The sequence below is a fragment of the Rattus norvegicus genome, chromosome 4 (genome assembly GCF_036323735.1).
Source record: "Rattus norvegicus strain BN/NHsdMcwi chromosome 4, GRCr8, whole genome shotgun sequence".
In the NCBI taxonomy this organism is placed as follows: domain Eukaryota; kingdom Metazoa; phylum Chordata; class Mammalia; order Rodentia; family Muridae; genus Rattus; species Rattus norvegicus.
The window spans coordinates 46,510,441-46,524,313 of NC_086022.1; the positions used below are offsets into that span (position 1 = coordinate 46,510,441).

General features: G+C 41.9%; 1 long non-coding RNA gene across 2 annotated transcripts in view; it reads right to left on the bottom strand.

Annotated features, from left to right (window-relative positions):
- Nucleotides 1–1,168: 1,168 nt before the first annotated feature.
- LOC102550644 (uncharacterized) overlaps nucleotides 1,169–13,873 on the bottom strand; it is a 70,402-nt gene continuing 57,697 nt past the window's right edge. The window contains exon 6 of one of the 2 annotated variants that reach the window (XR_005503471.2): nucleotides 1,169–5,522. This is a non-coding gene — a long non-coding RNA (uncharacterized LOC102550644). Of the gene's footprint in view, nucleotides 6,153–13,873 lie in introns of both variants that reach the window. The other variant, XR_005503469.2, reaches the window with a different exon arrangement.

The window sequence follows — 13,873 nt, forward strand, 5'->3', positions numbered from 1 at the left end:
AGAGGAAGAATCCTCCTCAAAGGACTGCCCCAGGATTATCCTTGCACAGATTGGAGGGAAATCCCAGAAACTATGTACCAGCAGTGATATGAGAGACGTCAAAAATGTCAAGTGGACAGGGTGTACCCATGCTGCTGCTTTGGACTCGGGTAAGAAGGTTCAGCGAACGAACCAGTCTGTGCTCGGCAGGGGAAGTTATTTGTTTTAAAGACCATAAGGACAAAGTACTTGGTTCAAGACTCATTCCACTGAAGCAAATTCTGAAGAGCAAATATTGTTGAGCTTAAACTGAAGCTCATAGCCAAAAGGAGTGCTAGATATCCCACAAGAATCTAGATTTGTATCACTAGAGTGCAATTTCTACAAATTTGAACCTGTGGTAATTCTAAGGACACTAGTACATTCATATCACATTTGATGATAGACACGTTTATAGCAATGTTTCATGAACATTGAAGTGTAGGAAACAAATAATAGAAAATAATTAAGAAAAATGTATGATTGGCAGGACCTAAGCTAGTGGGAACATATGAAGAATATACATTCCACGAAAATGCATTGTCTTTGCAAGTTTTCAGTGCCTTTAAAACCCTTCTGAAGGAAGAGAGCTAATCCTTCCAGTTTAATAGAGCATAAAATAAAACAAGGGATCAATCAAGGAGGTCCTTTGGAAGATACTGGAAGGTATGAGAAGGAAAACTGAATTTGCTAGACTCAGGCAGATGCTCGCAGCCAACCATTGGACTGAAAACAGGATCTCCAATGGAGGAGTTAGAGAAAGGACTGAAGGAGCTGAAGCGATTTGCAAATGCATAGGAAGAGCAACAATATCAAGCAACCAGACCCCCTCAGAGCTCCCAGAGAGGAAACTACCAATCAAAGAGTACACATGGAGGGGCCCATGGCTCCAGCCGCATATGTAGCAGAGGATGGCCTTGTCGGGCGTCAATGGGAGGAAAGGCCCTTGGTCCTGTGAAGGCTTGATGCCCCAGTGTAGGGGAATGGCAGAGCGGTGAGGTGAGAGTGGGTGGGTGGGTGGGAGATCACCCCCACAGAAGCAGGGGGAGGGAGGATGGGATAGGGGGTTTACAGAGGGGAAACCCGGAAAGGCATAACATTTGAAATGTAAATAAATAAAATATCCAGTAAGAATGGAAGAAGAGGAAAACTGAAGAATAAACACAAGGAGTTTCCGGTGGTCAAACCTTTGTCAGGCACTATAGATTCGATGGAAAATCAGCAGTTGGGTCCGACTCAACAGCACTGCTTAGAAAGTTAACCAAGACTTGCACTGCCTTTCCTTGTCCACTGCAGACCACTTTAGGCTGGGCTGGCTTTCTTTAGATATCCCCTTCTACCCTCTAGTCAATCGTAGCCAAGAGGAGCTGATACTCAATGCATGTAACAGTAAGTGAGTGAGGAGCCCCCCAGCCTCAACCCATGACAGACATGGGACTCCATTTAATTTTTACAGTAAAGGCTATAGATGATTAACAAATGACTTATAAATAATTACAAAATTCCAACAGAGGTTCCAATTTCCAAAAGACTGGAAAGCCAATATGTAATATAAGTGGTTATTTTAACTCTCTAGTATGTGTGTGTTAGGTAATTTCAAGATAATAAGATAGTCAAAAAGGTGTTGTTACTCCTGTGATTAGAGAAGCCCTCCCCTTAAATAGTTTTTGAGAGCTAAGTGAAATAACCCACCGGCTTTGTATTAATATAACTCCACAGTAGTTTGCCTCAGAGTCATTCATAACAATATTAAGATCCCTCATCATTCTGTCTTGATGGATAAATTTTTGTTCTATGCCCTAGAGACCTCTGTCATAATTTTATTGAGCAAAACTCAGAAGGCTGTGACAAAAGTTTTCTAAGCTCTGTTATGATTTTATGGAGACATTGCAGGAGATGGATGTCTCCAAGGCTTGTCCTTTTCATTCTAACTAATTTTATCTCCCACTAGTATTTTCAGGGTGTCTCATAGATCTGGGGACTTTGCTCAAGAGGCTTCCCATACATCTCCCCCTTTGAATAGCCACACATCAGCTTCCGTGTGTACACACTTTGCTTTGCGTTTCTCCTTTTCTTTGTATTATAATTGGAGTTTTTGGGAGGGTGTAGTCTGATGCTTTAAAAAGATAAATTGAGGGGTTGGGGATTTAGCTCAGTGGTAGAGCGCTTGCCTAGTAAGCACAAGGCCCTGGGTTCGGTCCTCAGCTCCAAAAAAAGGAAAAAAAAAGATAAATTGATGCTTCCACTATGGCTCAGCAGTGGAGAGCTGGTGAGCATGCACAGGGCCTTGTATTCAATTCTCAGTGCCCCAAAACACACTAACATGAGTGGATGGTATTGTGTACATTTAAAGAACTCAATACAATATTATGTGCTATGGAGTAAACAGCTATGACAGTGAGGGAGTTGGCATATCCATCACATACACATCTTTCTCTCTCATTCTAATTGAAATTTCTTGCATTTATTATATATTTTAAATTATGTTATGCACACACAAGGCACATAACATGATGTCATAGGCTACTTAGAGGACACAAGTTACTATAATGAGCTGATTAAAATATGCAGGTCCACACATTTTATTGATATGACCAGTTATTTCATGACTACTAAACCTCAGGGTAAGAATGAGTGAAAAGGAACACATCTGTGACTTAACATTTCTTATTTTCCCACCCAGAGTGGGAGGTTGCCTGTGAAAACGCTTCTGCGAATCTCTTAGGACCTTTGAGGTACTCTGAATTTGTTTCTGCCCTAGGTCTTTTTTCTCAAACACTACTGTTTGAAGCAAGCTTGAGGTTGTTTTTCAGTTACTTCCCTCAAGGCTAGTGTTCTTCCTCTGAAGATGTCACTGAACTGGATTTCCACCTCCCCAGTCTATCTATTGGAAGTAAATAAAGTATAGAGATGACCACATGAGTGTTTACACATATACATGCACATACGTTCACATAAACACATACACACCAGAGCAGGAATCCTTAAAGAGATACAGAATTGTTTATCGGTGTGGAAGAGAATGAAAGGAGATTGACAAAAGACATATTAAATTCATGATCCCATCCTACTTCTGGTAAAAGTCTATGTGACAGAAGCCGTATTCTGTTCCTCCCAGTACACAATACAGCAAAGTGACCTCAGCAAGGCCACCTATACATCTGTAGAGCTCTGGCATTGGGGCTTACTGATCACTGTGGAAAGCAGGATTCCACCTCACACCAGTCAGAATGGTTAAGATCAAAACCTCAGGTGACAACACATGTCGGCAAGGATGTGGAGAAAGAGGAACACTCCTCCATTACTGGTGGGATTGCAAACTGGTAAAACCACTCTGGAAATCAATTTGGAGGTTCCTCAGAAATTTGGAAATAGACTGATCTAAAGACCCAGCAATACCACTCTTGGGAATATACCCAAAAAGTGACCCACCATGCCACAGAGGCACATGTTCCACTATGTTCATAAGGGCCTATTCATGATAGCCAGAAGATGGAAACAACCCAGATGCCTCACAATGGAAGAATAAAGAAAATGTGGTTCACTTACACAATGGAACACTACTCAGCTATTAGGAACTAGGACATACTGAATTTTGTAGGAAAATGGATGAAACTAGAAAATACCATCCTGGGTGAGGTAACTCAGACCCAAAAGGACATGCACAGTATGTTCTCACTGATAAGTGAATATTAGCCAAAAAAGTACAGAATACCCAAGATACAGACCATAGAACTCAAAAAGGTCAACAAGCTGAAAGTCCCAAGTGAGGATGCCTCATTCCACTTGGGAGGGAGAAGAAAGCAATCACAAGGGGGGAGGAAGGGGCAGGGGAGTGACAGGGAATGGAGGTGGTGGAGAGAGGAGAACATGATCTGGTAGTGGGTAGGGGAAAAGGACTGAAGCCCTGAGGGCCAGCAGAAAGAATGGAAACAGATGCCCTTGGAGGAAGGAGGTTGAGAGGATGCTCTAGAATATACCAGAGACCTGGAAAGTGAGAGGTTCTCAGGACTCAAAGGTGGGAGGGGAACACTAGATGAAATGCCCTACAGTGGGGAGAGGAAACTTATTGAACCCACCTCCAGCAGAAAGACAGGGCATCAAGTGAGGGATGGGGTTGCTATCCTACAGTCAAAGCTCTGACCCATAATTCTTCCTGTCTGAAGGAAATGCAGGGATGGAAATGGAGAACAGCCTGAGGAAAAGAGAGAGCGACAGACCCAAGGTGGGATCCATCTCAAGGGAAGGCCCCAAGGCCTGACACCATTATTGAGGCTACTGGGCATTCACAAAAATGGACTTAAGATGACTGCCCTCCAAAAGACCCAACAAGCAGCTGAAAGAATTAGATGCAGATATGTGTACCCAACCAATGAACAAAAAACTACTGACCCTCTGGTTGAATTAGGGAAAAGCTGCAGGAAGCTGAGGAGACAGTCAACCCTATAAGAGGAACAGCAGTCTCAGTTAACCTGGACCCCTGAGATCTCTCAGACACTGGATCACCAAGCAGGCAGCGCACACCAGCTGAGATGAGGACCCCAACACAGAGGACTCCTGGGTCTGGGTTCAGTCAGAGAAGATGCACCTAACCCTCAAGAGGCTGGAAGCTCCAGGAAGTTTAAAGGTCTGGTGGGGTGGGTGCGGTGGGGACCATCCTTGTCGAGAGGAGAGGGGGCAGGGAAGAGGGATGGGATGTGGAGCAGTCGGGAGGTGGACTGGGAGGGGAATAAAATCTGGAGTGTAAGAATAAATAAATCAATTAATTAAAAAAAAAGAAGTCTGAAGAGGAAACAAGGCCCTTCTCATGATAGAATGTGGGTGACCCCACGTTGGCTGAGAGACCACAGAACACAGTATGCTTCTGTGGGATGTGGGTTATGGCTAACATCTGTGAAAAAGAGAAAAACTCATTTGTGGAGATTTTAGCAAGTGGCAATCATTTTTTTTTATTGTAATAAAATAGCATTGGCATCAGTGGTGCATTGACGTTGTATCTGTTTATTTTATTTATTTATTTAAAATTGGATGTTTTCTTTATTTGCATTTCAAATGGTATCTCCTTTCCTGGTTTCCGGTCCAGAAACCTATCCCATCCTCCCTCTCCGTGCTTCTATGAAGGTGCTCTCCCACCCATCCACCCACTCCCACCTCACCGCCCTACCATTCCCCAGTCATGGAGTCTTCACAGCACCAAGGGTTTCTCCTCCCACTGATGCCCAACAAGGGCATCCTCTGCTATGTAGCTGGAGCTGTGGGTCCCTCTTTGGTTGATGGTTTAGTCCCTGGGAACTCTTGGAGCTCTGGTTGGTTAATATCGTTGTTCTTCCTATGGAGTTGCAAACCCCTTCAGCTCCTTCAGTCCTTCCTCTAACTCCTCCACTGGGAGAATGGCACCAAATTATTCTTCCAAATTCTATGTTCACCAACTGCTTAGAAGCTGGGGACCTCTCCTGTTCTTCACAGCATCTGGACATGCTCCGGGCTTCATGGCATGAAATTACCTGTGTAGATGGTATTAAGTGCTAAGGCAGTTCAGTCACCCTGCTTGTTGTAATCTAGCTAGTGGAGAAATTGTGCACATACATTCAGAAATCAAACACTAAGTTATACATGAGAGAAAATGAGGGAGAACAGTAAGCTTCCCTTTAAACTGTCATGTTCACTCTTTCATTATATTCTCTTTGGAATATATTCACAGGATCACCCTCTAGCCAGATTTCAGTTCTAGTGGTTGGCTTGTTGTTTGTTTGTTTGTTGTTTTTCCTCCTGTGACTTCAAATGTGGTCCTGAATGTCCAGCTAAAATCTCTGTTTGCCTGCTAGTCTAGATTCTTCCTCTGGTTCTAACTCTACCCACCCAGATTTTGACGTTTCTCACAGCACGTTTGCTTCTCTAGTCATTCATCTCTCTCTCTCTCTCTCTCTCTCTCTCTCTCTCTCTCTCTCTCTCATTCTCTCTCTCTCTCTCACTCTCTCTCTCTCTCTCACACAGTGTCCCCCTTCAGCTGCTGCGGAGTCCTTCTGAGACAACACAATGCACTTCTCTGTGATGACCATGGGCAGATGTGCTTTTTAATTGGTCCTATTCGGCTTGCTTATTTATTATGGATTCCTCTGACTTCAGTCTTTAGTCTGGAACGAAATAAATTGGAGCACTCATTTCTTCTCATTTATACCAAGATTGATTTTTTTCATCAATTCGAAATGATTTTATATATTAAATCAAGCTCTTAAGTCCTTGTCTGAAAACCATAGAATGTATGAGGTGAAGTTTAAAAGGCACAGCTTTGTTATTTCTTTTTTTAAAGGAAACTCAAGAGCAAGGAAGCAGCAGCTTTAGCAGAAGTTCACCTTCTTGATACAGCGCTCGTGGCGTTTGTAAGAATGTTAACACAAGTGTTTCCCAAACCATGTGTCAGTGTTTTCCAATTACTTCTCTTCCTTTCAATGGCTACTTTATGTATTGAGAGCACTGAACCCAGAAGAGCATTTGAGATGCATCATGGCTCATTTTACAGGTGAGGAAATATAAGCCACAGAAGCAGGATAATGCCCTAGTGGGTTCATAGCTAATGAGTAGCAGCAAAAAGATTGGGAACCAGGATCTTCACTCTGAATCCAGACCTTTCTCCCCAGTCACCTCAAATACAAGGATAGCCCCTCCCAAAGCACCTGCACAGCCATAGGTGAGGCTGACATAGTGACAGCTCACATGGTAAGTAGTCATAAAGGCAGAAATAGATGTTCTGCAAGGCTAAATCAAAAACTACAGATTGAGCCAAGAATGCTAGCACCTATTATAACCCCAGCACTCAGAAGGCTGAAGCAGGGGGAAACATCATGACTTTAAGGTCAGATGGGTTACATAAGTGAGTTCACGATTAGCTGGCACTATATAGGAAGATCCAGTCTCAACCAAGATGGGAGAAAAATCTCAAACTCTCCAAAACAAAACCTTACAGACTAGATGGCAGACGAAAATGGAGTAACTAATATGGACCTGCTACCTCGGCACACTGGCAAGTTTATTCTCCACACTTACTGGACCACATTGGATGAGGCCGGCAGAGCAAGCTTAAGAGTTCCAAGAAAGACAGAGATGATGACTTCCAAGCACAGCCCTCCCAGGGCATCTCAGTAAAGTTCTGCCTGGTAGTGATTAGTTGTAGGGAACATTGTGTTTTATGCATTAATTAGTTGTAAGTGGGTTGATCAATTGACCTAAGGGGAATTTCAGTTAGAGCAGAGGAGGGTGGAGCCCTGGTAAGGAAAACATTATTCCTGCTGTGACTTGGGTTGAAACACATATTTCAAAGGTTTATTCCAGCAACACAATTCAGGTCCCTTTTGGAAGTCTTTGCAAAGAAGAACCTGTGTTAACAGCCAGATCTTAGAAAGCTTCTGCTTTCTCGGGGATTTGATCATATAGGCATCATATTTAATAACTATCTACCACATGAAAAACAGAGTCATTAATGTTAATATTCACAACAACAAGATGGCTTTTCTTTGTATTAGACGCTTAGAAAGCATGCCATCTTTTCAAAGCATTTCCAAGTGTCTGTTTTAGCATTTGTCTTTTGAAAGAGGTTATAACGTTTGTGCTCAGAGAGAGCAATTCCAGTGTCTTCTACTAGAAAAGCAGTTAATCTTATCTTCTTGGATTTTTAAATCAACAAACAAAACACTTCAAGGAGAACTGGCCATGAAAAAATGGGGTGAACTAGGGTTAAAACACTTCAGAAGGGGCTGTACTAATTTGAACCATGCAAGACTTTCCAGAAAAATCTATTTACAAATGAGGATAGCATTTCAAGGAGCTGAGAAGTCACGGTTGTGACACTGATGCATCTTAAGTGTTAAATTATCCTTTTGAATACGTGGCATGCGTTTGTTATGTGCAAGACTTGGTTTCATCTCTCACCTCCATGCCCCCAATCCTGCCCTTTAGGCTTCAGTGAAACAGACTAAGGATTAAAAGATTTTGTTAGTGGGAAACACCTACACATGCTGGTGTGGGTGATATGGAGAGCATATCCACACATAACAGACCCACTCTGAGCTGATCCAATCCATTCTTAGGTTCCTAAGGAATTTGAGGTTTGTTTTTTTTTTTTATGGTTTTTGTTGGTTTTTTTCTTTTTTTTTTTTAGTTTAGTTTTTGAGAATTTCATACATTGTATGTTCATTATATTCTTTTTTTTCTCTCCCTAACTCCTCCCAGGTTCCTCTTACCAACTTCATAATCTCTCTCTCTCTCTCTCTCTCTCTCTCTCTCTCTCTCTCTCTCTCTCTCTCTCTTAAATTTTACTTATTTTTTTACACTCCAGATTTTAATCCCCTCCCAGTCCACCTTCTGATTGTTCCCCACCCTACACCTCCTCCCCATCCCCCTGTCTCCATGAGGATGTCTCCAACCCAACCCCCCGACCCCCACCCCCACCCCCACCCCCACCCCCAGACCTCTAAACTCCCTGGGGCCTCCAGTACCTTATTGGTTAGGTGTATCTTTTCTGACTGAACCCAGACCTGACAGTCTTCTGCTGTATATGTGTTGGGAGCCTCATCTCAGCCGGTGTGTGCTGCCTGGTTAGTGGTCTAGTGTCTGAGAGATCTTGGGGGTCCAGGTTAATTGAAACGGCCTGGTCCTCTTACAGGGTTGTCCTCTTCCTCACCTTCTTCCAGCTTTTCCCTAATTCAACTATACCCCTGTCCATTGGTTGGGTGGAATTGCCTACATCTGACACTTTCAGTTGCTTGTTGGTTCTTTTGGAGGGCAGTCATGTTAGGTCCATTTTTGTGAGTGAACCACAGACTCAGTAATGGTGTCAGGTCTTAGGGCCTCTCCTTGAGCTGGATCCCACTTTGGGTCTGACACTGGACCTTCTTTTCCTCAGGCTCCTCTCCATTTCCATCCCTGCATTTCTTTCAGACAGGAAGAATTAAGGGGCAGAGTTTCGGGTGGAATGGCAACTCCATCCCTCACTTGATGCCCTGTCTTTCTGCTGGAGGTGGGATCTACAAGTTTCTTCTCCCCACTGTAGGGCATTTCATCTAAGGTACCTCCCTTTGAGTTTTGAGAGTTTCTCACCTCCCAGGTCTCTGGTACATTCTGGAGGGTCCCCCCAATCTCCTACCTCTAGAGGTTGCCTATTTTCACTCTTTCTGCTGGTCCTCAGGGCTTCAGTCTTTTTCCCACATCCAATACAAGATCATGTTCCCCTCTACCCCATACTCTGTCCCCTTTCCCACCCAAGTCTCTCCCTCCCTACCCCATTGTGATTGCTTTTTTCTCTCTCCCAAGTGGGACTGAGGCATCCTCACTTGGGCTCTTCAGCTTGTTGACCTTTTTGAGTTCTGTGGGCTGTGTCTTGGGTATTCTGTATTTTTTTTTGCTAACATTCTCTTATTAGTGAGTACATACCATATACGCCTTTTTGGGTCTGAGTTACCTAACTCAGGATGATATTTTCTAGTCCCATCAATTTACCTGTAAAACTCAGAATGTCCTTGTTCTTAATATATGAATAGTATTCCATTATGTAAATGAATCACATTTTCTGTATACATTCTTCTGTCTTGGGGCATCTGAGTTGTTTCCAGCTTCTGGCTATCACAAACAAGGTCACTATGAACATAGTGAAACATGTGCCCCTGTGGCCTGGTTGGGCATCTTTTGGGTATATTCCCAAGAATGGTATTGCTGGATCTTTAGGTAGATCTATTTCCAATTTTCTGAGGAGCCTCCAGATTGATTTCCAGAATAACTGTGCCAGTTTCAATGCCACCAGCAATGGAGGAGTGTTCATCTTTCTCCACATTCTTGCCAATATGTGATGTCATCTGAATTTTTTATCTTGGCCATTCTGATTGATGGAAGATGGAATCTCAGGGTCGTTTTGATTTGCATTTTCCTGATCACTAAGGACTTTGAACATTTCTTTAGGTGCTTCTCAGCCATTCCAGATCCAACTGTTGTGAATTCTCTGTTTAGTTCTATACCCTTTATTGATTGAGTTGTTTACCAAAAGCTGGTTCTTGGAGAGAATCCAAGATAGATAAACCTACAGCCAAACTAACTCAAGGGCTCAGAGGCAGGATCCAAATTAACAAAATCAGAAAGGAAAAGGGAACCATAACAACAGAAATAGAAAATATTCAAAAAATTATCAGATCCTACTACAAAAGCCCAGGCTCAACAAAACAGGAAAATCTAGATGGAATACATGGTTTTCTAGACAGATACCACATAGCAAAGTTAAATCAAGAGCAGGTAAATTATCAAAACAGGCCCATATCCAATAAGGAAATAGAAGAAGTCATTAAAAACCTCCCAAACAAAAAACAGCCCAGGACCAAACAGATTTGCAGAATTCTACAATACCTTCAAAGAAGTCCTAATTTCAATATTCTGCAAGCTATTCCATAAAATAGAAACAGAAGGAAAACTACCTAATTCATTTTATGAAGCCACAATTACTCTGATACCTAAACCACCGAACAGCCCAACCCCCCCCCAAAAAAGAACTTCAGACCAATTTCACTTATGAATATTGATGCAAAAATACTCAATAAAATTCTTGCAAACCATCATTCACAATGATCAAGTAGGCTTCATCCCAGGGATGCAAGATTGGCTCAATATACAAAAATCCATTAATATAATCTACTATATAAACAAAGTCAAAGGGGAAAAAATCACATGATCACCTCTTTAGATGCAGAAAAACCATTTGAGAAAATACAACAACACTTCATGTTAAAAGTATTGGAAAGATCAGGAATCCAAGGCCCATACCTAAACATAATAAAAGCAATTTACTGCAAACCAATAGCCAATATCAAATTAAATGGAGAGATACTTGAAGCAATCCCACTAAAATTGGGGACAAGACAAGGATACCCACTCTCTCCATATCTATTCAATATAGTAATTGAAGGGCTAGCTAGAAGAATAAGACAACAAAAGAGATCAAGGGAATACAAATTGGCAAAGAAGAAATAAAGGTATCACTATTTGCAGATAGACATGATAATATACATAAGCAACCCCAAAAATTCTACCAGAGATCTTCTCCAGCTGATAAACAACTTCAGCAAAGGGGCCAGATATAAAATTAATTCAAATAAATCAGTAACCTTTCTTTATACAAATGATAAACAGGCTGAGAAAGAAATTAGGGAAACAAGTCACTTCACAATAGCCACAGATAATATAAAATATCTCAACATAAAACCAGATACACTGAATCTAATAGAAGAGAAAGTGAGAAAGAGTCTTGAACTCATTGACCCAGGAGGAAATTTTTTAAACAGAACTCCAATGGCTCACACTTTAAGATAAAAAATTGATAAATGGAACCTCATGAAACTGAAAAGCTTCTGTAAGACAAAGGTCATAGTCAATAAGACAAATCAGCAACCTACATATTGGGATAACAACTTCACTAACTCCACATCTGATAGAGAGCTAACATCCAAAGTATATAAAGAACTCAAGAAGCTAACAACAAAAATACCAAACAACTTTTTCTTTCTTAAACAAACACCCCATAAAGCCACATTTGTGTTAGCCAACTACTCCTGAGCATGGGGTCTGCCTGGAGTATGGTTAATAAACCAAGTGTCAGTCCATTGAAGAAAGCCAACGAGGCCCCTCCCAACAGCTATTAGTTGCAGAAGCTCCTTGACTAGGAGTGGGATGTTGTGATTAGTTCCCCTTCTCAGTACTGGGATTTTGTCTTGCACAATCTCTGAGTTCATATGTGAATCAGCTCTCGTTCTTCAAGAAAACAGTTTCCTTGATGTTGTCCACCACCTAACATCTCTTTCCCTCTGTTTCTACATAGGTCCCTAAGCCTTGAGGAAAGGAGCTTCATGAATATATCCCATGCAGACCTGAATGCTCCAAAATCTCTCACTCTCTGCATATATCTCTCACTGTCTGCATATATCTCTCACTTTCTGCATATATTTCTCAGTCTCTGCATATATCTCTCACTCTCTGCATATATCTCTCAGTCTCTGCATATATCCTGTCATAGGTCTCTGTGTTATACCACCTTCTACAAGAAGAAACCTCTCTAATGAGGTCTGAGAGATGAAATTGATCTAAGGGTACGGTGCTGTTTTTTGGAGTTATTTTTTAAATTGCTGTTTATTTAGCAGAATAAAAGTTTTCCTCTAGGCCCATGACCTATCTAGTCTCAAGTTCCTGACCTCATTAGTTTCCAGAATAGGTTTCACCTCATGGAGCCAGTTCCAAATATAATTGAAAAATGACTGCCCATATATAGCAGTCTCTGGCACTATGATCACTAGTCAGTGGGGCAAAGCATCCTCTTGGGTATCACCTTCCCAGAGAATCTTATCTTGCTTCCCATTCATATCTCTGCAAGGCACCTTACCATCCTCAACATGGCATGTAAAGGAGATAGTTATTTCTCTTGCAAACATAGTTTCAGTGTAGTTTAATTTAAGTTTGTTATTACACTATTCAAATATCCATCTTACCAGATGAGGGATAGAAATGGTAGGGAGGAAAATCATGCTTTAGTAGATACTAGGAATACTGTTCGTTTTGCATCAAAATTAACTGAATACATGAAACTGTAGAGGCGTTTATAAATACATCTAGCTCCAATTTGCTAGCTGTACTGTCTTCTTCTTTTTTTTTTTTTATTAACTTGAGTATTTCTTATATACATTTCAAGTGTTATTCCCTTTCCCGGTTTCCGGACAAACATCACCCTCCCCCCTCCCCTTCCTTATGGGTGTTCCCCTCCCAAACCTCCCCCCATTGCCACCCTCCCCGCATAGTCTAGTTCACTGGGGGTTCAGTCTTAGCAGGACCCAGGGCTTCCCCTTCCACTGGTGCTCTTACTAGGATATTCATTGCTACCTATGGGGACAGAGTCCAGGGTCAGTCCATGTATAGTCTTTAGGTAGTGGCTTAGTCCCTGGAAGCTCTGGTTGCTTGACATTGTTGTACTTTTGGGGTCTCGAGCACCTTCAAGCTCTTCCAGTTCTTTCTCTGATTCCTTCAACGGGGGACCTATTCTCAGTTCAGTGGTTTGCTGCTGGCATTCGCCTCTGTATTTGCTGTATTCTGGCTGTGTCTCTCAGGAGCGATCTACATCCGGCTCCTGTCGGTCTGCACTTCTTTGCTTCATCCATCTTGTCTAATTGGGTGGCTGTATATGTATGGGCCACCTGTGGGGCAGGCTCTGAATGGGTGTTCCTTCAGTCTCTGTTTTAATCTTTGCCTCTCCCTTCCCTGCCAAGGGTATTCTTTTTCCTCATTTAAAGAAGGAGTGAAGCATTCACATTTTGATCATCCGTCTTGAGTTTCCTTTGTTCTAGGGATCTAGGGTAATTCAAGCATTTGGGCTAATAGCCACTAAGGTGCACTGGGTAATATCTGGTATGCCTTCAGGTGCACAAGACTGAAGAACAATGGATCTTACACATTGTGAGAGTGACTCTACCCCAGGAACTGCCATTAACCCCGGGAACATGAGCAATGTGGCACTAGGAATCTTACTTTCCCTGACAGCCCATATCTGTGCTTAAAAAAATAATCAAAATAACTAGATGTATATATGCAATATAATTATACATAAAATATAATTACATATATATGATATATATGTACACACACACAATTACCAAAGAATACATCAAAAAATTTTCCTTAGAAGCAGAGCTAACCTAAGAGGTCATCAAAAAGATGCTGACAAAGAAAGAATTCAATAATAACACAAGCCGCACAGTGTCTCGCACAGTACAGTACTCATGAGACAAGTGTGTCACTAGAACCACTCGCATCTAACATTACATAAGAAGACAGGGAC